This window comes from Hordeum vulgare, chromosome 4H, assembly GCF_904849725.1.
Source record: "Hordeum vulgare subsp. vulgare chromosome 4H, MorexV3_pseudomolecules_assembly, whole genome shotgun sequence".
Lineage (NCBI taxonomy): Eukaryota > Viridiplantae > Streptophyta > Magnoliopsida > Poales > Poaceae > Hordeum > Hordeum vulgare.
In genome coordinates, this window is record NC_058521.1 from 259,118,466 (window position 1) to 259,145,394 (window position 26,929).

Sequence of the window (26,929 nt, forward strand, 5' to 3'; positions counted from 1 at the left end):
AGGAAACACAATGGTGCTCCATTGAAGCTAAAATATGGGTGGGTGCATGAGGTGTGTGCGTGAGGATTCCACCCAAACCTTTCCGGCGCGGACCCCCTGTTGGTAAGAAGACTTTCCTATGACTCAAACTAGGAAGAGAAATGTAGAAGAAAATCCGTCTTCGAGATCCTCCGAGAGGCGTCGCGTCATCTTGTGCCTAGAGGAGAATATTCTGAAATGCTCAGGACACAAGATTAGTCCGCACAACAGTTGTCATATATCACTAAAACCACTTAGGAGAAATATGCCCTAACAGCATGGGGACCGTAACATCTCCTTTTTCCACAACGCCGCAACGGTCTGGAAAAAAAGAAATAATATCAAGCAACTTCTGGATGATTCTAGAATTTGGAGGAGAGAGGGCAAACTGAAGATTCACATTACAGATTATTTTTCAAATCTTTTCACCTCAGAGATTGTGCATCCGGATCAAGAAATTTTATCTCTCGTTCGCAGAAGAGTATCTTCGGACATGAACAACGTTCTCTTGGCCCCTTATACTGCGGAAGATGTTCGTAAGGCTCTATTCGATATTGGGGATTTAAAGGCTCCTGGACCAGATGGTCTCCATGCTATGTTCTACAAAAGATTTTGGCCCATGCTGGGAGAAGACCTAGTTCAAGAGATCTTGCAAGCTATTAACACATCCACTATCCCAGAGGGATGGAATGACACGGCGATTGTGCTGATTCCTATGGTTAACGCGCCTGAGAGGGTGACCCATTTTAGGCCAATCAGTCTTTGTAATGTGGTCTATAATATTATTGCCAAAATGGTGGCGTCAAGGTTGAAGGCTCTTCTTCTTGAGATTATTAGTCCTACGCAGAGTGCCTTTGTGCGTGGTAGACTGATAACATATAACATTCTAGTGGCTTATGAATGTTTTCACACAATTAAAAACAGAAGAGAAGGCAAAGAAGGGTTATGTGCGATTAAGCTAGATATGCATAAAGCATATGCAGAGTTGAATGGCCTTTTCTGAAGGGAATTATGTTGAGGTTAGGCTTCCATCAGAACTGGGTTAACTTCATTATGCAATGTGTATCAACTGTCAAATATAATGTATGTATTAATGGGGACGAGAGTGAGAGCTTTACACCGACAAGGGGTTTGAGGCAGGGGGGTCCGTTGTCACCTTATGTGTTCCTGTTATGCACTGAAGGTTTGAATGCATTACTTACACACGTTGAGGAAAGTGAACATATAGTGGGAGTGAAAGTATGTAGAGATGCCCCATCCGTCACAAAGCTACTCTTTGCAGATGATTTGTTGATTCTTATGAAGGCCAATAATGAGAGTGCGATAGCTGTCAAAACTGTACTAGATTCATACTGTGCGGCTTCAGGACAATTGGTTAGCGCAGATAAATCTAGCATCTTCTTTAGTCCTAATACGAAGGTGGAAGTGAGAGTACAAGTGTGTACGACTCTGAATATCTGGACTGAGGCCCTAAATTAAAATATGTGGGATTGCCATCACATGTGGGATTAGACAAAACAGAATGTTTCCAATTTCTGGACGAGAGAATTATTAAAAGAATTAGTGGTTGGAAGGAAAAACTTCTCTCTGTTGCAGGAAAGGAGATCCTGCTCAAAGCTGTTGTCCAAGCCATACCCACTTATGCAATGTCGGTCTTTAAAATTCCTAAAAAAATGTAAAGGAGTTATTGACGCGATAGTGCATTTCTGGTGAGGAGACGAGGAAAACCAGAGAAGGATGCATTGGATGGCCTGGTGGAAGATGTGTGTTCCGAAAGATGAAGGAGGAATGGGTTTTCGTGATATTCACTATTTTAACTTAGCAATGCTCGCGAAACAGGCGTGGCGTCTCCTTGACAGCCCTGATTCTTTATGTGTTACTATCCTAAGGGCCAAATATTATCCTGATGGTGACCTCATGAATACTAAATTAAGGAAAGGGTCTTCCTTTACGTGGCAGAGTATTATAGCCGGGGTGAATACTCTAAAAAATGGTTATATCTGGCGTGTGGGGAATGGACAAAGTATAAGAATCTGGCATGACGCTTGGATCCCGAGTTGTGTTAATAGGAAAGTAGTAACACCAAAGGGTAGAATCCTGCTCTCTAAAGTGGTTGACCTAATTGACCCTATTACAAATAGTTGGGACAAAGACCTTATTACACACACATTCTGGCCTATTGATGCGCAGAGAATTCTCTCAATTCCATTGCCACTAAATGATATGCCAGACTTTATTGCGTGGAGCTATACGAAGAATGGTATGTTCTCAGTTAAATCTGCATATTTGTTAGAATGGAACCATCAACATGAAGGTAAGTTAAGACATGCCAATGGGATGGGTCGTTCAACGGTAAATCCTACTTGGGAAAAGATCTGGAAATTATCTTGCCCGACAAAGGTTAAGATTTTCATCTGGCGTACACTACACGGCACTCTTCCTTGTCGTGCTATGCTTGCAGATAGGCATATGAAAGTTTCATCAATCTGTCCTCAGTGTTCTGAGGGTCTTGAAGATACTAAGCATTTGCTATTTCAGTGCTCTAAAGCACAGGAAGTCTCGAAGAGATTAGGACTGGATGATATTATTGAGCAAGCTTGTGAGATTGATAGGGCTGGTGAGGCGGTATTGGAATATTTACTGCTTTTACCTGACCAAGAATTGAGGATTATGGGACGCCATAACGTTCGTGAAATGATAGCAATTTCTGCATGGTATTTATGGTGGGAAAGGCGAAAACTGGTGCATAACGAGAATACTCAGGATGTGCATATGATATCTATGGGTATATTGGCTCTAACAACAAATTTTGTCAATGCATCATCCCCAAAGGCATCCATTAGAAAAGAGGGACGGTCCCATCCACCTAGGGGTTTTGTAAAACTTAACGTAGATGCTTCTTTTGATCATGATCTGTTACGGGGTACGATGGGGGGCGGTTCTTCGTCATGGCAAAGGAAATTTCATTGCAGGGGATAATAGCAAGATTGACCACTGCTCGGATGTATTGATGGCTGAAGCAATGGCTCTCAGATTTGGTCTAACTCTAGCGCAAAAGGTGGGATGTAATCGTCTTATTATCAACTTGGACAATATGGAGGTTATTGAGACAATGAAGGAAGGAGGACGATCTACGGGAGCGGCGGCGGCAATTTTTGATGATTGTTTCCATTTTGCTTGTGATTTTGTTGCTAGTAGATTCGAACATTATAATAGAGAGGCTAATAAAGTAGCTCATGAATTTGCTAGATTAGCTAAATTTTCTAGGGCTTCTGACTGGTTTGATGAACCACCAGATGAAGTTGTATCGATTCTTTTAAACGATGTTTTGATTGTATATAATGAATAAAGATCTTGTTTTCCTAAAAAAAATGACAGTAGCTATGGGTTCAGATATACTCAGCGAATAGGCTACCGCTGCCTATAGCAGAACCTTGACACTTCACATGGGCTGCACTTCCTGTTTACTTCAAAAGACCAAATACCATATGTGCAGCGCCTCATGTGTGTATCATCTAGCTAAGAAGTTTAAATTAAAATAATAGAGAAGTTTGACGTATGTAGAAAACTTAGATTTTTTTCACGTTACTAAAGAATAAACTGAACAAATTCAAATAAAAAAGGCTTATAAGTTTTAGTGTGTTTAAAAGACACTCTTAACCCGTCATGATTTTTTAAAATAAAAATGCTTTCCAATAATTTTCTATTGGTATCATTTGCTAAAATTTGATGTTGTGTGTTTAATATGAGAAACATGAGTAAAAAGATAAGGTCCAATTGTTTTGATGCTATAAGTTTAACTCCTCGGTCGAACAAAGTTAAAAAAAGTATCATGAGAGGTTTCTACAAAAGAAGTATCATTTGTGTAACGCCGACGAACGGGTGAGAAATTACAAATGGAAATAAATGAAAAAAGGATCAACACAGAAAAGTTGCATGTTTAGAGCGGCTTTTCGTCGGTATATGACTTGCTCAATTCCGGTCAGCGTATGGAGTGGTACGAGCAAAAAAACAACACGTGAATAACAGAGAGAAGTTTATGTAGACATGACAAGAAGTTCAAGTTTTCCACGTGGTGCATTTTCAAAGATTTTGTTTCCCCAAAAAGACACAACGCATGATTTCGTTGTTTTCAAAACTGCTTGAAAATGACTAGGAATTAGAGAAAACAATCTACATGAAAAAGTTTCGCATTTTCCGTAGATTTTCAATGGTATATTATTTCCCCCATTCTGATAAAGTTTGTAAAAACTACGTCCAAAAAATGTTTTTAGCCATTTTTAAAACTGACTTAAAACCGTAAGGAATTGGAAAAGAAATCTACATATAGAAGTTTCACGTTTGTTCAAGCTTTTCAAGGCCATATCATTTGCTGCATTCCAACATACTATCAAGAAAATAACACGACAATACTAACTTAGTGGTACTTCAGCCGTTTTCTAAATTAATTTTAAACCGTTCAAAGTTGGAGAAAACTTTTATATGAAATGATGCGTATTTTCATAAGCTTTCCAATGTCATATCATTTGCATCAATTGGACTAACTGTTTTCAAATTAACCCAGAAATACGAACCCGATTGTTCGATTTCACAAATTCCGCCATTTTGAAATCCTCTTTAACCATAGGGAATTTGGTGGGAAAAGTTTCAACGTGTGAAATGAGAGGATTTTCAGCAGCTATCCAATGCCACATCATTTGCCCTATTCCAATAAACAGTTTAGAAATAACATAAAAATACGATTCATGTTTTTTTGTATGAAAAAAAAACGGTTTTCAAAACTTCTCTTAAACCCTGAATGTTTTGACAAAAATTCAACCTAGGTTGTAACCAAGGTGTCCATAGCTTTCCAAAGGTATATCGTAGGACCCATTTGGAAAAATAATAGCGGAAGTTCAACCTAGCACTAGGGGAAGGTAAATTACTACACTCCGTGAATTTCACATGAAAATCTTTTAAACTATCGTGAGTATGAAAAAATGATCAAAACGGAGAAGTTACATTTTTACACCAGCTTTCCACTGATATATTATTTGCTCAATTCCGGAGAGTGGATGGTCAGCTACGAGTAGAAAACAACACGTGAAAAACAGAGTTAGTTCATGGAGACAAGCCGAGAAGTTCATGTTCTTCACGCGGTGCATTTTCACGCTATAGACAAAATGGATGATCTCATTGTTTTCAAGATTTCTTAAAAATGACCAGGACTCATAGAAAACTATCTACATGAAGAAGTTTAGAATTTTCCATAGCTTTTCAACGGTATATTATTTGCCCCATCTCGATAAAGTTTGTAAAAACTATGGCCAAAAAACGTTTTTAGCCATTTTTTAAACTGACTTGAAACCGTAAGGAATTAGAAAACACAATCTACATATCAAAATTTTGAATTTGTTCAAGATTTCCAATGCCATATCATTTACTCCATTCCGAGAAACCATTAAGAAATTAACGTGAAAATAAGAACTTGGTGCAACTTTTACCCTTTTATAAATTACATTTGAGCCGTTCATAGTTGGAAGTAACTTTTTGTATGAGAGACTACGCATTTTCATAATCTTACCAACGCCATACCACTTGTGTCGATCGGACTACCCATTTTAAAACTAAACTCGAAATACGAACCCGACTATTCGGTTTTAGAAATTCTGTCGTTTTATAAATTCCTCTTTTATTGTAGGGAATTTGAAAAAACTTTCAACTATGAAATGAGTGGATTTGTAGCAGGTATCCAACACATCTCATTTGCCTCATTCCGACAAACGGTTTAAAAATAGGATCGAAAATACGATTCACCTTTTTTTTGAACAAAAACGGTTTTCAAAACTACTCTAAAAACATGAACATTTTTACAATACTTTAACCTAGGCTGTTACGAGGGTGTCCATAACTTTCAAACGGTATATCGCAAGCCCAATGTGGAAACTTTTTATGAAAGTTCGACCTAGCAATCGGGAAAGTTCAAGTGCTACTGGTGGGACGAGTCAGCTTGGATCACAGTAGTTATTGCCATCCGAGGATCAGAATATATGTATGTATGTGTGTGTATGTCTCTCTCTCTTCCTATATATATATATATGTATATATATATATGTATATACATATATCTATATATATATATATATGACTGTTTATATATAGGGTGACACTATTGTAATCCCAGGATTAGAATAGTTATTCTAATCGCAACTGTCCTATAAGGGCCTGACACGTTTCCTCCCAAACTCCAAGCCTCGGAGTGACGAGGTGCCACGACCACATGCCAAAAAAATTGGCCACCGAGAATCTGATCCCGATCCCTTCCTGATTCACCCCTCCCCCTTCCCCGGCTTCACTGCCGGATCCGACCCCCTCTGCCGCCAAAACCCACCCCTCCGCTCACCTGCAATGTGAGAACCCGCCCCTTCCCTCGCCTTCGCCAACGGAACTTGCCCCTCCTCCCACCTCCACCACCACCACCTACCGACTGTGCGGGCGAGTGAGAAATGCCGGAGTGAGGGAGCCCGCATAGATTCGACGCGGCGGAGCGATCGGAGTTCGTACTCATGCCATGGACAACCACCGCCTTCTTCCATCCATCCTCGCCCCTACCGACCGCGCGGCCAAGGCCAGAAAGCTTGTGAACATGACAATAGTACACAATCTAAGCCACCAAATTTGAGATATCAAGCAAGGGCGGCAGTACTGAAGGTATTGTTGAATTTCTTGCTCAATTTCTTCCCTAGCATCACTCGTGCAGCGACGTGCTATACAGACGGTTTTTAACCTCTTGCCGCGATGGCATTTTGAGCTATCACCTAGTGAGTGTGGGCGATAAGGGGGCGTTCCCACCTGATCCAGAAATCGTTGGAGATTGGCCCTCCAGTCACACACGCTGCAGAAAATGAACTCGCGCGTGATCGGGCTAGCTATCGTTTCCATCCGTACACTAGTAGAAAATGGCCCATTTGTCCCGGTTCCAGAGGCCTGTTAGCCCCGGTTCTGGAACCGGGACTAAAGAACCGGGACTAAAACCCAAAACCTTTAATCCCGATTTGCTTACCAACTGGGACAAAAGGGTCTCCACGTGGCCACTACGGGAGCCGAGGCAGGAGGAACTTTAGTCCCGGTTGGTCACACCAACCGGGACCAAATGGCATCCACGCGTCAGCATCTGGCGGAGCTGGTGTTTTTTTCTTGAGGGGGTGGGGTGGGGGGTTTTGGAGGGTTAATTTAGGGGGTTTTGGAGGGTTAATTTAGGGGGTTTTTGAGGGTTAATTTAGGGCGTTTCTCCATGCTTGGTCGAACAACAAGTTTTCGTAAATATATCCGATGCTACTACATATATACAATATAACATATTATACAATCCCTAACATCATCTAATTAAGATCCAATCACAAATATGAATGGTGTTCTCCGTCTTTAGGTATTACTTGGTCAAGAAAGAATCCCGCCAATTCCTCTTGAATTGCTTGTATGCGATCATATGGTAGGAGTTCATCACGCATCTTCCAGATCTAATTTAAAAAAGAGGGTCAATACATGCATATATATGAATAAAACTCAACACATTTGATGGTAATATATAAAATAAAATTGTGAATAGTATTTACGTACTTCAAGTAGTTCCTTAGAGAAGCCCCGCTCGGAGGTCGAGTGGCGAATGAACTCGCATACGTTGTATCCACATAAAACAGTCCCTTCTTTCTGGTACGTACACTTTACGAGAATAGAGTTCAATCAAACTGATAAGCAAGCACGATAATGATATATTGATGAAAATTTGAATCAATTAGAGATGCGCAGAACTAGCTAGTACTACTTACTTTGGGGTGCGTAAATCGCACTCTTTGTTTAGACCAGGAACCTTATTGGCGAACTTATTCCAAACCCTGCCAGGCAAATAAAATGATTACTTGATATCAGGAAATTAACGAAAGTTGCATGCCGATATGGTCCCGGTATTGACTAAACTTACTTCTTGAGCATTGCAGTCATGTCCGCATAATCCTCTTCGGCTTTACGTCTCAAGTCTAAGACAGTTACAAATGCACTGCCAACGTCAATGGATAGCAGAATAAAGCGGTATATGTGCACGCATATATAACTCATCAATTACATTACTTAACCTCGAGTAAGCGAAGCCGAGTATACAGAGCAGACAACAACACTCACTTGAAGTTTTAAGAAAATATTATTTCCCTTTTGTTTTGATGTATAAGGAACGAGTTTAGCAAGTTCTCCTCCGTCTCTTTGATTGAGTTTCGTACCGTCAATTCATTTATGACATCTGGGATAATGAACCCAACGTCGAAGATTTCTGTTTTTTTTAATTCGACGATCTTCAATCTGCATAATATATATAGTGAGGTTAATTATATATACATGCAATGAATAAGCTGAGCTAGAGACTTAACTATAGAAGTAATACTTACAGACAGTAGGAAGTCATGAGTTGTTTGTCGAGGGCCAGTTGATTGTATAACTGAAATAACTCCTCAAATTGCATAGGAATCACGGGAAGTCCAATGAATCCGTGCTCTGGTTTCTCTGCCACATACATAGCGTCTTTCCTAGACTCCATACAGGTTTTCATGTACCACTCATGCAATTCATGCATCAATGTTGTTAGAGGAGGATGACCAGGTTTGACGAGAGGCTTCCCCGTGCACGTATTTATATTGTTCTTTTGTTACCTCGGTCGTTTCAAAAATTACATCATCCCCCAAATCATCATCAGGATTGGTACCGGGGCCTGGATGATTAGCGACGACGATATCGCTAGACACCTTGAGTGGGGTGCACAATTGCTTCTCATCTGAGCCGAGTTGGGTGATTGTTTTCCCACTTCTTAATTCTGCTAAGTACCTTGCACCACTGGAAGTAGTTCTCGACCGCCGCACTTGTGCATATGTCTTTTTAAGAATGCGGTCATAGTTGGAATCCGGCGGAGGCGGTGGTGGTCGCTTCAAATGATTGATAGTGCGCTCCACTTTCACCGGATCTAGATTCTCCTTCTGAGGTGGAGTTTTCTTTGCAAAATGGTCCCTCAATTCGGCACGACATATGTCCTCGTTTTCCTGCTTGGTCCTCTCATATGGTAACTTTTCCAGAGGCTTGAAAGATGGATCGTATCTCAATTGCCTCCCGCCTCTGCTTGTACTGCTAGCCGCCGGAGAGAAGGATGCGTCTCTCTTCCGCTTGAGAGAAGGAGGCGGACTGCTCTGACGCGTCGGAGAGCCAGAGTGGCGGTGTTTGTCTTCCGACGTTGCCGACGAGGCGAAGGAGGAGGCGGACTGCTCTAACGCGCCGGAGTAGGTGAAGGAGGAGGCGAAGTGCCCTCACGCGTTGGAGGAGCCGGAGAAGGAGGATGAGTGCCTTGATCACTCGTCGGAGGAGGAGAGGGAGGGGGAGGAGACGGAGTGCCCTGACTCGTCGTCATCGTCGGAGGAGGCTTCCAGTTTGGAAGATTGATGAACTCCTTCTGCCATAGACATGTACTCCTCAAAGCATGAACCAGCTGATTCTCCCCTTCACCTATAGGGTGGTCAAGCTCCATAGCTGGATCCACCATCACAACAGCATAGCCATGTGGAATCGAAAGGCAGTGAAAAGTTCTGTTGGGTTGAGGAGGTGCAACAAAACCGACAGCCACCTTGAAAGTGACGTTCCGACATTTCATCATAAGCTCGCAATGTTGAACCTCCGTGATAGTATCCACGGGGTAGCTAGGAGCCGTGAAGTCATGCTGAACGGGCTCCGTGGAAGCCATGCTGCTTCTCCGCTGAGATGGTGGGGTACCTTCTGGGGTAGCTTCGAGCCGCTGAGATGGTTGTCTGGCAGCTCGCTGGCTCTAAAGTTCCTCAAGCTTTTGTAGTCTTGCTTGGATCTTCTGCATGCTGCTCAGCTCCGCTTTCCTATTTCTCTCCCGGCTTCTGTAATCACCTGCGTCGGGAAACCCAACCTTCCACGGAATGGAGCCTGGTGTGCCTCGTGTTCGTCCAGGGTTGTAACGACTAAGATGCGGTCCTTTCCGATTTAGAGAACGAGGCCCCGAATTGGAAAGAAGCGCATCTAAGCATTTCGCAAGCACGGTAACATAGCACATACATAATAATAGTAAAATGACAATAAGGGATTCAACTTCCATCTCATAAATATATCAGAGTTACATCACGCATGCAAACAAGGTAGTTCTGCTACGGACTACAAAACATGAGAAATGACTATGCTACCCTGCACGCTTGCCCACGATCACGACCACGCCTCAGTCTTCTGGATAGTTCACGTACAGGCGGTCGTTCTCCTCATCGTACTGCCACACCAGTTGCGTGCCGTCGGGATCACCTTTCTCGGGGGTACCTGAACCTATTGGTGTTTTGAAGGAATCTGGGAGCCACGGGGACTCAGCAATCTATGACCTCGGTGCGAGAACTACTCAAGTTATTAGGTAAGGAAGGTGGAGTATTTAGGTTGCAGCATCCTAAGCTTATATGGTGGCTAACTTACGTAGAACATGTATTGAAGGTGGTCTATTCTAGCGGTCGTTGATTAGCTGATCACTAAGTGATCCTGAACACCTACTTACGTCAATCATAACCCCACCGTGTTCTCGATCAAAGAGAGGTCTTCGAAGGAGACAGTCACGGTTACGCACACAGTTGGCAATTTTATTAGAGTTATGTTTAAGTTATCTATAACCGGATGTTAACAAATATTCCAAGTTGCCACATAACCGCGAGCACGGATTTCCGAAAGATTAAACCCTGCAGGAGTGCTCCAACTAGTCCATCACAAACGATCACGGGCCGCAAAGTAATCCTCTATCACGAATCTCGTGATCTCGTCGGATTCCTTAGAGGAAAACCTCAACTTTGGGGAGAACCAAAGCTTCACCGTGATTCCTATACGCAAGATATATCGCTAAGGTAAGACAAGACTAGCAGGACCTCCCGTCGTGTCGACGACCCTGATAAGACCCGTGTATCTCAGTCTCAGGACACGACGGATGAGTCACACTACAGGTGTACCAAACCTCAGGTTGCCCTGTGGTGGCTCCATAGTCTGCTCAATTTGGACCAACACTCATGAGGAGCACAGGCCCGGGTTGTTGATTAAATTCCTCGGGATAGCTATTCCCTATGCAGATTATTATTAAGTGATTAGAAAATTAACACCAATGTCGGGTCCTGCCGGACAAGTCTTAGCACTACGCGATTTATCGAGGGGGTCCCCATAACAACCCCGAACATGTTAGGAGCGATCATTATGGAACCAAACACCGGTAGCCGGTAACTATGGCGGCCATAACGGAACAAATCACCCGACAAAAGGCTAGGCCTTACGTTATTTACCAAGTATATAGGTGCATTAATTAAATAACAGATTTAACATAATGATATCAAGCTCATGTTATCACATGAGACAAAGCACCGGCAACTAGCAACACTAACATTAGTACCTGAGCAAGCCTACTTAGCCATTCAAGATTTGCTAGGAAGGGATAAGTGTTTCGGTTTCATGGCAATATCAGGAGGCAATTATTTCAGTGGTAGGCAGCGAGCATATGACGAAGAAACGCAATCTAGCATAATAAGTCTAGAGATGTAATCAAGGTCATATCATCTTGCCTGTGATGTCCTCAGCTTGGAACTGCTCTTGTTCGTCCTGCACGTACTCTCCCAGATCCACATACTCGTTCTCCGATCCCGGTGCTACCCAACATAAAAATAGCATCCAATGAACAACAACACCTCAAGATGCAACAAGCACATGATGCATGAGATGAATATGAACATGCATCTCTATTATACTCACTAGCACAAGCATGAGAAGAAAATACAAGTTCCTGCACAGAACTGCACTCTAAGATATCTTGACATGCATGAGGATGATATGAACAGATGCGTCACGCGAAAACAATGCAAAATCATATAAAGAACCTTACAAACGGAGCTACGGATTAACGGGAAACAACGAAACGAGAAATCAAGTGCTATGTGTCAAATACATCACAACACACTTCAATGGCATGACTCTAGTGTTCCCAGGTTGCCATGACATAACACAACCCAACATGGATGGGGTGGTGCAAGGAATATCACCACACCATCATCTATGTACTCACAAGCATCAAAACATGAAAACTATACGTGCTGCCCTAAACAGCATCATAGCCTTTGGAGAGCTACATGCAAAGCACCTACAGCCACCCAAACATGCCAAATAGGATATGTGGCACAAGCTATTCAAAAGTACTACAAGCACAAGCAAAAATATAATGCAAAGGAGTTACACAAAGAAAGTTAGACAACTGCTAACTTGGCCAAAATATCAGTTTTCAGGGACTTAGTAAAAATTCCAGATTCTCACTAGCTGTTTATGATGTGAAGCATTTTGACAGCACCCAAAACAATATCTACGGGGATCCAAATGGAATGAAAATTTACAGAGAGCTAGACAAACACAAAAGCGACAACTTTTCAGTTGATAGCAAAGGCTGATTCTCAACACATGGACCTCTACAAGCACAACAACAGGAGAAGAAAATATAAGCACATTCTTAGACTTTGTGAAAATCACAGATTTTCACTAAACTGGAATTCCAGCCACATGCCTACTTTGACTAGGCACAACTTGCACATATGAGTTCCTAAGCATGAAACAAAACCAACATGCCATAGAGGGGGTCACCCTCTAATGCCACAACAAGGAATCAACCTCTTGGGCTCACCACATCTCATGGAACCAAGCTCCAAACATAGAACAAATCTGAAATATGTCAGTTCCAGAAAGTGTTCCAAAGGCAAAAATGACTTCACCAATGGATTCCTGGGATGATTCTACCCCAAAAACATATATAAAACATAGGCACTTGCATAGAACAATTGGGCACAAACTAGAAAAGAAAACTACATGGAATCATATGTAGTGAATAGTGCATCATCACATGTGCTATTCACTAGAACAACACTTGGTCATGCTCTTGCACATGTCCACAACATCAAAGGTGCACGTTAGGGGTAGACCTCATGCTCATGTGCCTTGGCACACCACACACACCACACACATCAAGCACAAGCAAGGAAGCACCTACACATGCTAAATAGAACACACCACTATCTACACACACATCATCTTGGCTCTCTACCCTACAAATACAAGCACATATGCTTATCATGGCACATCATGCCATGACATGTGTGAGACACACACACACACTCACATACATCACATGCTTGCACAAGATAGGAAACACACACATACAACATGCACATGGGAAAAACTCCCACACATGCATCTCACTTGCACAACATGGATACACCACCTTAGTGCCCTACACCCACATGGTGCACACACACATACAACATGCACATGATATTTGCAAAACCACCTACACATGCACTTCTACTAAAAATATACCTACTCACATGCTCACAAGCCTACACCACCAACTATTCACATACTAGCAAAAACGTAAGAACTACATGCTGTTTCAGGGGAGATAAAATAACCCCCATGGTGTAAAGCACACCACAGCAACAACTACATCAAGCCAAAGGAAAATAGCAAAAAATGCAAAAGAAAATAAAAAGGTTGGGGGTTGGGATCGAACCCTGCACCCCCTGGTTCAAACCACAGACCCATACCACTCTGCTAACACGCACTAGCTCGACAAGGGAAGGAATCCTAATAGGGTAACTACTCTGCTGCTGCTATGCCACTGTGCCAAACAAGAAATAAAAAAGGGGGGTTGCAACCCTGGGACTCGAACCCAGCACCCTCAGATCAACACACACAACACCATGCACTGCAACCACTGGGATACGCTACGGGGACTTGACAGAATACGAGACAAAAAAAAGGAGAACTATGAGTAGCCCTGCTCTACTCTGGACACCGAGATGCCGGTGACAAAGAACATCACCGGAGCAAGCTCTCTACTGCAGCTGCACCGCGAGGGGGGAACCACTACGGCTACTGTGCTGCTGCTACGAGGTGGTAGCCCTGCTATGATGTGCTCTCCCCGAGCACACACACAAACAGACACCCATGCACACATGCCAAGCTCCTCCCGGGACAGAGACGCACGGCGACTCACTTCGGCGGATCTAATCGAGGGGAAGGGAGGAGGAGGCTAGCTCACCTCGGGGAAGGAAGAAGAGGGCGATCGATCGGGAAGAAGCCAGAAGAAGACTCGATCTGAAGAAGATGCAGGGGCGCGCTAGCGGGGCTGCTGCGCCAGAAGAGAGGGAAAGATGGGCCTGCTAGTGGGAGGGAGCCCACTAGTAGCGCCAGATAAAGGGAAAAATAATTCCCTGGGATTTATCCAATTACAAACAACACCCGAAAACAAATAAAAGCACACGATAATCTATAGATGCGAAAAAATAAAACCAGCACACCCCTGGTCATAAGGAATTATGACTTATTTGAATAACTTATAAAAGGAATATTTGGAGCAACTAAATATTTACAAAACAGTATTATTGGATCTGTTTTGTAATTATTTTCACCTTTAAAACACCCTTTTGAAAACAGCAAATCCACATCTCAAATCCACCACAAAATATCCTAAACCATGGGCATTTATGAAACAAAGAAGGAGCAAAAGAATATTTGGGTTTGAGGTAAAAGAGAGGGAGATGGTTTTGAAACTCTAGTACAAAGCAACTTAGATACTCCCTACTACAAGCTACACCCACTTTATACATAGCATCAACACATCACACCACATGTCATCACACCATCACATAAGAACACAAGGCATCAAACACAATACATGGAATGATATGGAATGCATGCATGCAAAGGAAGAATAAACAAAGTGACATCACATGAAATCTTATGCATTGAGCTCTCATATCAATGACAAGGTGAACCCACATAGAGAAGGTTCCAAAAAGGGAAATATATACTCTTGGGGCATTACAAGGGTGCTCAACATTCCCTATGGCCTCAGTCAGCTCGTCCTTGTCTCTATCGGGAATGAATGTCCCTTCGTGCACTTCGATGATATACTTTTGAAGCTTGTTGATGGGTATTGCAATTTGCTCGTCCGTCCAACGACACTTCCCTATTTCAGGGTCCAAAGTTCCCCCAACCCCGAAGAACCAAGTCCTTGAATGGTGTGACCAGTTCAATGTATGTGGTTCGACCCCTTTAGCAATCACGTCATTCTCTGCTTTGTCCCAGAACGGCCGGGCTTTGAGGTAGCCACATGACCCCGTGTGATGGTGATACTGCTTCTTTGCGGCATTGTTCTTGTTTGCGTCTGACATTTTGTTACTCTTGTCCGATGAATTGTAGTCCACAAATGCGGGCCAGTGATCTCTTATCTTCTCAAATCGGCCGATGAATTCTGGAGTCTTCCCTTTGTCGACTGAGCTGCTCTGAGTTATCACGAATGACCCGACACATCTCTTCAACTTCTGCTATCAAGTCATTCCCAAGAATCTGACGCTCGCCGGTCTCGGACCAGTTGAGCGGGGTACGACACTTCCTGCCATAGAGAATTTCAAACGGAGCCTTGCCAGAACTAGCTTGATAACTGTTGTTATACGAGAACTCCGCAAAAGGCAGGCAATCCTCCCACTTCATGCCAAAAGAGATAACGCAGGCTCTCAGCATATCCTCAAGAACTTGATTGACTCGCTCCACTTGACCACTAGTCTGAGGATGAAAAGCTATGCTGAAGCGTATCTTCGTGCCCATCGCAGACTGAAAAGAGTCCCAGAACTTGGAAGTGAAGATACTTCCGCGATCCAAAGAGATCATCATAGGCACGCCGTGCAAAGACACTATCCTGGAAGTGTACAACTCTGCAAGCTGAGCCGCGGAAATGGATTCCTTGACTAGAAGAAAATGAGCCACTTTACTCAACTTGTCGATGACGACGAAGATGGCATCATTACCCTTCTTGGACTTCGGAAACCCGGTGATGAAATCCATCTCAATATGATCAGACTTCCACTCGGGAATGGGCAATGGATGCAAAAGACCCGCTGGACGTTGATGCTCTGCTTTCACCCTTCGACACACATCATATTCATTTACGAACTGAGCAATCTCACGCTTCATGCGAGTCCACCAGAAGGTCTGTTTCAAGTCCTGATACAACTTGGAGCTTCCAGGATGAATAGAGAGCAGAGAGTTATGAGCTTCTTCCATGATTACCTTTCTGAGATCACGTTTCAGAACGACAAGACTATCCTCAAAGAACAACGTGTCTCTGGCATCAACACTGAAGCACTTATATTTGGGAAGACTCTTTGCCACGCCAATCTTGACTTTCTTCACCATTGCATCAAGAAGTTGTGCTGCTCGGACCTGATCTTCCAAGGTAGGAGAGATCTGAAGGTCGCAAGAAATCCCTGAGGTACTAACTGAAGGTTGAGCTTCCTGAAAGACTCACAAAGGTCGGGCTGGAGAGGTTTCAGAATAAGACTATTGCAATAAGCCTTCCTTCTCAAAGCATCTGCCACGACATTAGCTTTGCTTCGCGTGTACTCAACACTCGGATTAAAATCTTGGAGCATTTCCACCCAACGAGTTTGCCGGAGATTCAGGTTAGGCTGAGTGAAGATGTACTTGAGACTCTTGTGATCGGTGAAAACTTCAACCTTTCGTTCCAACAAGAGGTGTCTCCAAGTCATCAGAGCGTGTACCACAGCTGCTAGCTCAAGATCATGCACAGGATAATTCGTCTCCGCTGGCTTCAACTGCCTTGAGGTATAAGCAACCACTTTCTTCTCCTGCATCGGAACTGCACCAAGACCCTAGAGAGAAGCGTCGCAGAACACCTCGTAAGGCTTGGAATTATCCGGAGGAACCAAGACTGGAGTAGAGGTGAGCTTCTCTTTGAGTGTTCCGAAGGCCAACTGACACTCTGGGGACCAAGCATACTTCACACCTTTCTGAAGAAGACTTGAGAGCGACATAGCAATCTTGTAGAAGTTCTCAACGAACCTTCTGCAATAGCTTGCGAGCCCGAGAAAGCTTCGAAGGTGCTTCACATTCTGCGGAGGCTCCCATTCAACAATGGCCTGCACCTTCGACGGATCAACTTTGATGCCCTCGGCAGAGATAATGTGACCAAGGTAGACGAGTTCTTTCAACCAGAACACACACTTGGAAAACTTGGCATACAGCTTGTATTCTCTCAGCTTATCAAGCACCAATCTGAGATGTTCTTCATGTTCTTCCTCAGTTTCAGAAAAGACCAGAATATCATCGAGATAAAGCAAGACGAAGTCATTCCTGAATGGAGAGAATATGTAATTCATCAATCGACAAAATGTCGGAGGAGCATTTGCCAGACCAAAAGACATGACCGTATACTCATACGAGCCAAAACTATTCCTGAAAGCAGTCTTCGGAATATCCTCTTTGCGAATGCGAATTTGATGATAGCCCATTCTGAGATCGAGCTTGGAGAAGATCTTAGCCCCTTTCAATTGTTCGAACAACTCAGTTATGTTCGGAAGTGGATATTTGTTCCTGATTGTCTTCTTGTTCAATGGACGGTAATCCACACACAACCGGTCCGTGCCATCCTTCTTCTTGACAAACAGAACTCCAGAGCCCCACGGAGACGAGCTCGGTCTGATCAGACCCAAACGCTCCTGCTCATCGAGTTGCCTCTTAAGTTCCTTCAACTCTTCTGGACCCAATTTGTACGGCTGTTTGCACATCGGCTCAGTACCTGGCTCAAGCTCAATGACAAATTCAACTTCTCGGTGTGGAGGCATGCCTGGCAGCTCTTCTAGAAACACATCTTCATATTCGCAGACCACTGGGACTTGCAAAATAGGATTAATCTCACCCTTTTCATTCAATGAGAACAGACGGATTGTATCATCGCGCGCCACGAATATAATCATGTCCTCCGAAGAGTGGGTAAGCTTCACTTCTTTAGCTTCACAATCAATCGATGCCTTGTTCATGGCCAATCAGTCCATACCAAGGATCAAATCAATGTCGGAATTGCCCAAGACATACGGAGAAGCCAGAAAAGAATAACTTGCTATCTTAACAGAAGCATCCGAAACAACCCGACGAGAACTCATAAGCATACCCAGAGAAACAATGTCCAAAGACTTAGCCAACTCTTGAAGATGGAAATCATGCTTTGCCGCAAAAGGATATGACAAGAAAGAATGTGATGCACCAGAATCAAACAACACTTTAGCAGGAATATCATTAACGAGGAGGTTACCCATGATCTCATCTGACGAGTTTTCTGCCTCAGCCGCATTCACCATGTTGACTCGAGCTGACCTGGGGTTGAACTTCACAAGAGGATTGCTAGGAGGTTTGCCTGGAGGAGGAGGCGGCAGACGGAGCTGAGAAGTGCACTTGTTGCCATAGTGACCTTTCTGCCCACACTTGTGACAAGTAACCTCTGCTGGTTGACGGTACTGTGTCTGAGGAGGCCCTTGCTTCTGATGCTGTAATCTCTGCTGAAAGACTGGGTTGGGTGGGTGGGAAAAACCACGGCCACCAGAATGCTTGAGCTGCTGCGAGTGCCGAGGAGGAGGAGGAGTCACCCAAAACTTCTGTTGCTTCGGAACCACCTGAGTAGAAGAAGAGCTGGAATCTCTGAAGCGCTTCTTAGAATTCTCCACCCTGAGCAAGGCTGCCTCTGCCCTTAGAGCAAAGTTGTAGAACTTGTCGAACTCCTCAGGATCGTGCAAAGCAAGAGCTAACTGCAAATCTTCTTTCAAGCCACCTCTGAACTGATAAATCTTGCTCTTCTGATCAGGGATATCCTCCAAGGCGTATCGGGCTAGCTCGTGGAACTCGACGTTGTACTTATACACGAGGTTACCACCCTGCTTCAAGCGCCTGAACTTCTCATGCATTTCCTCCACGAAGCTAGACGGAATGTAGTGGGATCTGAAGTCACGGTAGAACTCATCCCAAGTGATCACTCTAGCACATCTGGAATCCTGCAACTGTTGCCACCAGATAGATGCTTGCCCCTTCAGCTGGAATGTTGCAAATTTGACAAAATCCTCAGGACGAACATTGCTGCACTCAAAATGCTTGTTCATGTCGCGGATCCAATCCCCGGCATCAAACGGCTGGTCACAGGAAGTGAAAGTATTCGGTTGATTCAACAGGAACTGACTCAGATTAGCAAACTAATTGCCACCATGCTGGAAATTGCTTTGTTGCTGATTACCCCTCTCTTGCAACAACTATAGCAACATCTGAGTATTTGCATTTGTAGCAGCCATCACTTCTTGCCAAGCCTCTGCAGGAGGAGGTGACGGCGGAGGAGGATTCTCCGGAGGAGGAGGTGGTGACAGCACATCCTCACGCCCTGGGTTCTGACGAGTTGGTGGAGCCATCCTGAAGGCGGACAACACATTAGCCCACAAAATAAATTGAAGATATAGCTGAATCAAAATGACAGGAATATATGAACAGGAATATAGCAATTGCACTCGAACAAAATAGTAAGAATGCTTCCTCAAAGTGACGGTCGACAAAATTCTGATTAAGACCACTTGCAAACAAGTATGAGCTAGAACTGCTCGGAACAAACATATGATCGAGATTTCATCCGATATCTTCGTGGATAAGACCTCACGGGCTCGAATTTACAGTAGCCATCTTGTGCAAGGTAGTGCACACGACTTAGGAAGTATCCCCAAGTCGTAGCGAGCTACAAGGACTCTTTAAGGCACAACGAGAACCGCTGTAAGACGACCGTGAACAAACACACCCACTGAATATCGAATCCCAACCTCACATCATGCATCTGTAGGAAGATTGTCCTATAAGTTACTACTTGATATCCCACCTATGAATTCCCGAAATATCTGGTCATGCAATCTGGTACACGGATACAAGGAGTAATATCACACAACTCCTATACTAACCCATCACCTGTATCACATCCGTCAACACATAACTAGAATCTCGGACCTTCATCTACAACAGACCCTCGTGATCACAATGATACAAAGTATGGCAGTACTCCCGAACAACATGCACCAGTACTGGGGACATCGGGGTTATCTCACCACTACTAGTATTGAAGCAATAACGAACATACTTCGATCTTAGATACTCAGAAATCTGAATGATGGCGATGTGCGCAATAATCCCCTGGAGCTCAACTCCCTGGAAGAAATCAAGGCAGACAGGAGGCACCAATACAGAACTCCGTCACATCGAAATCATATAGATTTCACGAATACCCGCGTGATCCTAAAAAAATTGAGCGAGGAGAGGAGTAGAATTAAGATTTCCTAAGACGGGAACCTCACCAGAGCATGGAAGAGGAGAAAAAGAATCCCACTCTCTGGTATAACTAAGACTCAAAACATTTTACTAGACTCGACTCGGCCAAGTACGATCACACAAAGGCTCCTATGGTTGTAAGGCTCTAATTACCAACTTGTAACGACTAAGATGCGGTCCTTTCCGATTTAGGGAAGAAGGCCCCGAATTGGAAAGAAGCGCATCTAAGAGTTTCGCAAACACGGTAACATAGCACATACATAATAATAGTAGAATGACAATAAGGGATTCAAGTGCCATCTCATAAATATATCAGAGTTATATCACGCATCCAAACAAGGTAGTTCCGCTACGGACTAGAAAACATGAGAAATGACTATGCTACCCTGCACGCTTGCCCACGATCACGACCACGCCTTAGTCTTCTGGATAATTCACGTACAGGCGGTCGTTCTCCTCATCGTACTGCCATGCCAGCTGCGTGCCATCATGATTACCTGTCTCGAGGGTACTTGAACATGTTGGCGTTTTGAAGGAATCTGTGAACCACACGGACTCAGCAATCTATGGCCTCGGTGCCAGAACTAGTCAAGTTATTAGGTAAGGAAGGTGGAGTATTTAGGTTGCAACATCCTAAGCTTATATGGTGGCTAACTTACGTAGAACATGTATTGAAGGTGGTCTATTCTAGCGGTCGTTGATTAGCTGATCACTAAGTGATCCTGAACACCTACTTACGTCAATCATAACCCCATCGTGTTCCCGATCGAAGAGAGGTCTTCGAAGGGGACAGTCACGGTTACGCACACAGTTGGCAATTTTATTAGAGTTATGTTTAAGTTATGTATAACCGGATGTTAACAATTATTCCAATTTGCCACATAACCGCGGGCACGGCTTTTCGAAAGATTAAAACCTGCTGGGGTGCTCCAACTACTCCATCACAAACGATCACGGGTCACAAAGTAATCCTCTATCACAAATCTTGTGATCTTGTCGGATTCCTTAGAGGGAAACCTCAACTCTCGGGATAACCAAAGCTTCACCGGGATTCCTATATGCAAGATATATTGCTAAGGTAAGACAAGACTAGCAGGACCTCCCGTCGTGTCGACGACCCTGATAAGAGCCGTGTATCTCAGTCTCAGGACACGACGGATGAGTCACACTACGGGTATACCAAACCTCAGGTTACCCTGTGGTGCCCCATAGTGTGCTCAATTTGGACCAACACTCATGAGGAGAATTGGCCCGGATTGTTGATTAAATTCCTCGGGGTAGCTATTCCCTATGCATATTATTATTAAGTGATTTGCAAATTAACACCAATGTTGGGTCCTGCCGGACAAATCTTAGCACTACGCGATTTATCGAGGGGGTCCCCATAACAACCCCGAACGTGTTAGGAGCGATCATTATGGAACCAAACACCGGTAGCCGGTAACTACGGCGGCAATAACGAAACAAAACACCCAGCAAAAGGCTAGGCCTTTCGTTATTTACCAAGTATATAGGTGCATTAATTAAATAACAGATTTAACATAATGATATCAAGCTCATGTTATCACATGAGACAAAGCACCCGCAACTAGCGACGCTAACATTAGTAGTTGAGCAAGCCTACTTAGCCATTCAAGATTTGCTAGGAAGGGATAAGTGTTTGGGTTTCATGGCAATATCAGGAGGAAATTATTTCAGTGGTAGGTAGCGAGCATATGATGAACAAACGTAATCTAGCATAACAAGTCTAGAGATGGAATCAAGGTCATATCATCTTGCCTGTGATGTCCTCAGCTTGGAACTGCTCTTGTTCGTCCTACACGTACTCTCCCGGATCCACGTACTCGTTCTCCGATCCTGGTGCTACCCAACATAAAAATAGCATCCAATGAACAACAACACCTCAAGATGCAACAAGCACATGATGCATGAGATGAATATGAACATGCATCTCTATTCTACTCACTAGCACAAGCATGAGAAGAAAATACAAGTTCCTTCACAGAACTGCACTCTAAGCTATCTTGACATGCATGAGGATGACATGAAGTGATGCATCACGCGAAAACGATGCAAAATCATATAAAGAACCTTACAAACGGAGCTACGGATCAACGGGAAACAACGAAACGAGAAATCAAGTGCTATGTGTCAAATACATCACAACACACTTCAATGGCATGACTCTAGTGTTCCCAGGTTGCCATGACATAACACAACCCAACATGGATGGGGTGGTTCAAGGAATATCACCACACCATCATCTATGTACTCACAAGCATCAAAACATGAAAACTATACGTGCTGCCCTAAACAGCATCATAGCCTTTGGAGAGCTACATGCAAAGCACCTACAGCCACCCAAACATGCCAAATAGGATATGTGGCACAAGCTATTCAAAAGTACTACAAGCACACGCAAAAATATAATGCAAAGGAGTTACACAGAGAAAGTTACACAACTGCTAACTTGGCCAAAATATCAGTTTCCAGGGACTTAGTAAAAATTCCAGATTCTCACTAGCTGTTTATGATGTGAAGCATTTTGACAGCACCCAAAACAATATCTACGGGGATCCAAATGGAATGAAAATTTACAGAGAGCTAGACAAACACAAAAGCGACAACTTTTCAGTTGATAGCAAAGGCTGATTCTCAACACATGGACCTCTACAAGCACAACAACAGGAGAAGAAAATATAAGCACATTCTTAGACTTTGTGAAAATCACAGATTTTCACTAAACTGGAATTCCAGCCACATGCCTACTTTGACTAGGCACAACTTGCACATATGAGTTCCTAAGCATGAAACAAAACCAACATGCCATAGAGGGGGTCACCCTCTAATGCCACAACAAGGAATCAACCTCTTGGGCTCACCACATCTCATGGAACCAAGCTCCAAACATAGAACAAATCTGAAATATGTCATTTCCAGAAAGTGTTCCAAAGGCAAAACTGACTTCACCAATGGATTCCTGGGATGATTCTACCCCAAAAACATATATAAAACATAGGCACTTGCATAGAACAATTGGGCACAAACTAGAAAAGAAAACTACATGGAATCATATGTAGTGAATAGTGCATCATCACATGTGCTATTCACTAGAACAACACTTGGTCATGCTCTTGCACATGTCCACAACATCAAAGGTGCACGTTAGGGGTAGACCTCATGCTCATGTGCCTTGGCACACCACACACACCACACACATCAAGCACAAGCAAGGAAGCACCTACACATGCTAAATAGAACACACCACTATCTACACACACATCATCTTGGCTCTCTACCCTACAAATACAAGCACATATGCTTATCATGGCACATCATGCCATGACATGTGTGAGACACACACACACACACTCACATACATCACATGCTTGCACAAGATAGGAAACACACACATACAACATGCACATGGGAAAAACTCCCACACATGCATCTCACTTGCACAACATGGATACACCACCTTAGTGCCCTACACCCACATGGTGCACACACACATACAACATGCACATGATATTTGCAAAACCACCTACACATGCACTTCTACTAAAAATATACCTACTCACATGCTCACAAGCCTACACCACCAACTATTCACATACTAGCAAAAACGTAAGAACAACATGCTGTTTCAGGGGAGATAAAATAACCCCCATGGTGTAAAGCACACCACAGCAACAACTACATCAAGCCAAAGGAAATAGCAAAAAATGCAAAAGAAAATAAAAAGGTTGGGGGTTGGGATCGAACCCTGCACCCCCTGGTTCAAACCACAGACCCATACCACTCTGCTAACACGCACTAGCTCGACAAGGGAAGGAATCCTAATAGGGTAACTACTCTGCTGCTGCTATGCCACTGTGCCAAACAAGAAATAAAAAAGGGGGCTTGCAACCCTGGGACTCGAACCCAGCACCCTCAGATCAACACACACAACACCATGCACTGCAACCACTGGGATACGCTACGGGGACTTGACAGAATACGAGACAAAAAAAAGGAGAACTATGAGTAGCCCTGCTCTGCTCTGGACACCGAGATGCCGGTGACAAAGAACATCACCGGAGCAAGCTCTCTACTGCAGCTGCACCGCGAGGGGGGAACCACTACGGCTACTGTGCTGCTGCTACGAGGTGGTAGCCCTGCTATGATGTGCTCTCCCCGAGCACACACACAAACAGACACCCATGCACACATGCCAAGCTCCTCCCGGGACAGAGACGCACGGCGACTCACTTCGGCGGATCTAATCGAGGGGAAGGGAGGAGGAGGCTAGCTCACCTCGGGGAAGGAAGAAGAGGGCGATCGATCGGGAAGAAGCCAGAAGAAGACTCGATCTGAAGAAGATGCAGGGGCGCGCTAGCGGGGCTGCTGCGCCAGAAGAGAGGGAAAGATGGGCCTGCTAGTGGGAGGGAGCCCACTACTAGCGCCAGAAATAATTCCCTGGGGTTTATCCAATTACAAACAACACCAGAAAACAAATAAAAGCACACGATAATCTATAGATGCGAAAAAATAAAACCAGCACACCCCTGGTCATAAGGAATTATGACTTATTTGAATAAATTATAAAAGGAATATTTGGAGCAACTAAATATTTACAAAACAGTATTGTTGGATCTGTTTTGTAATTATTTTCACCTTTAAAACACCCTTTTGAAAACAGCAAATCCACATCTCAAATCCACCACAAAATATCCTAAACCATGGGCATTTATGAAACAAAGAAGGAGCAAAAGAATATTTGGGTTTGAGGTAAAAGAGAGGGAGATGGTTTTGAAACTCTAGTACAAAGCAACTTAGATACTCCCTACTACAAGCTACACCCACTTCATACATAGCATCAACACATCACACCACATGTCATCACACCATCACATAAGAACACAAGGCATCAAACACAATACATGGAATGATATGGAATGCATGCATGCAAAGGAAGAATAAACAAAGTGACATCACATGGAATCTTATGCATTGAGCTCTCATATCAATGACAAGGTGAACCCACATAGAGAAGGTTCCAAAAAGGGAAATATATACTCTTGGGGCATTACAAGGGTGCTCAACATTCCCTATGGCCTCAGTCAGCTCGTCCTTGTCTCTATCAAGAATGAATGTCCCTTCGTGCACTTCGATGATATACTTTTGAAGCTTGTTGATGGGTATTGCAATTTGCTCGTCCGTCCAACGACACTTCCCTATTTCAGGGTCCAAAGTTCCCCCAACCCCGAAGAACCAAGTCCTTGAATGGTGTGACCAGTTCAATGTATGTGGTTCGACCCCTTTAGCAATCAGGTCATTCTCTGCTTTGTCCCAGAACGGCCGGGCTTTGAGGTAGCCACATGACCCCGTGTGATGGTGATACTGCTTCTTTGCGGCATTGTTCTTGTTTGCCTCTGACATTTTGTTACTCTTGTCCGATGAATTGTAGTCCACAAATGCGGGCCAGTGATCTCTTATCTTCTCAAATCGGTCGATGAATTCTGGAGTCTTCCCTTTGTCGACAAACATTGATTTCAAATCATTCTTCCACCTCCTGAATAGATGTGCCATCTTCTTAAGAGAACACGCCTTGACCAGTGAATCTATAACTGGCTTATTCGGATCCTCCTCTCGCGGTAGGGTGAAATTTGCCTTTAGTGCGGTCCAAAGATCATCTTTCTGCTTATCGGTGACATGATAACCTTCAAGGACGTCGTCGCCCTTAGGCTTATTCCATTGCTTGATGCTGATCGGGATGTTGTCCCTAACAATAGCTCCGCACTAAGCAGAAATGCGTCCTTGGTCCACTTGGGTAGAATCGATAGGCCATCGTCCGCGAGTGTTGTGATAGTGAACTTTTCATCCATGCACAACCTTCATTTCGGGCCTCGTCTCGTTACCGAAGTTTGGCTCGATCCGGAGGGCTATAAAAGAAGAAAGAAGAGTTAATATATGTGCAGACCTTCGGGCTTAATTAATATATATACCTCGCCGGACATTGCAACAGGTCCCTCCTCCGTTCGATCACCGGAGCCGTCATCATAGTCTCCTTCTTCCTCCGGCGTTTGGTCACCGGAGCCATCGTGATCATGTCCTTCCTCCTCCATTGTTCGATCACCCGAGCCGTCATCCTCTCCTTCCAGACCATCAGTGTTGTTGATATATGACAAGAAATCACCTCCGCCGAGGATTATCTCCCCCAACAACTGGTCTTGTTCCAAGTCTCTTTGATCCATAGTTTCTGCAAACATTTCAGGTCCTTATATGAATAACCGAATTACACGAACTTCTATGTTTTAAACATGCACAAACTTTTTTATATTTCATTTCCAAATGTTGAATAGTTCATAGATGTACATTATGATATATAATGCAATAGATCTCAAGAGGCAAAAAGGTTTTCTTTCAGTTACAACCAATAATCAACTTCATAAATCTCGAATTTTATCTAATATAATCTCGAATACATCTCTAGTATAACCTCTTCCACTCGTGGTTCATCATCAAACTGATCACCCAAAGAGTTGTCGTTGTACTAAGGCACGGGGGTGGAAATCCACAGAGAAGGAACCATAACAGGATCATAGCTCTGGTGAGATCCCTGAAGAACCTGCCAAGTATTAGAGAACCTGGCGTCCAGCGCAACTAAGTAGCGACGGACGTGCTTATCCTCCTC

General features: G+C 43.7%; 1 pseudogene; it reads left to right on the forward strand.

The window, feature by feature from the left end:
• Nucleotides 1-511: 511 nt before the first annotated feature.
• The window catches only part of LOC123450437, a 77,591-nt pseudogene continuing 51,173 nt past the window's right edge, over nucleotides 512-26,929 (forward strand).